The following is a 485-nucleotide window of genomic DNA, read 5'->3' as shown; positions in this document are numbered from 1 at the left end:
GCCCCCCCACCTCGCTGTGCCCCCAGCCCTCTCCCCAAATCTCACCTCCCGGCCCCGCGCGGGAGCGGGACCCCACGCAGGGATGCTCCACAGGGAGAGCCAAATCGTCTCCCAGCGCTTAGAGCGCTGCCGCCGCGTGAGATGGAGGTAAACATCCTGTTTGGAAACATCTGGGATGTTTTCCAGATGTGGAAACATCCATAACAGTGAATTTGCAGATGTCCCATCCCTGGAAGTGTCCAAGGCCAGGTTGGATGGGGCTTGGAGCAACCTGGGATAGTGGAAGGTGTCCCTGCCCATGGCAGGGGCTGGAATGAGATGAGTTTTAAGGTCCCTTCCAACCCAAACCATTCCATGATGCCATTATTCTTTTTTCTCTCTACCCCCTCTGTTTTAAGGAGGAAACAGATGGGAGAAAGCACTGATATGAGAGCCATGCCCTTCACACCACTTGGGTTTTCCAAAGGGCATCACCAAAGCTCTGG

The sequence above is a fragment of the Corapipo altera genome, unplaced genomic scaffold (assembly GCF_003945725.1).
Source record: "Corapipo altera isolate COAL_440 unplaced genomic scaffold, ASM394572v1 161, whole genome shotgun sequence".
NCBI classification, from domain to species: Eukaryota; Metazoa; Chordata; class Aves; order Passeriformes; family Pipridae; genus Corapipo; species Corapipo altera.
Note: the sequence above shows the minus strand (reverse complement) of the source record.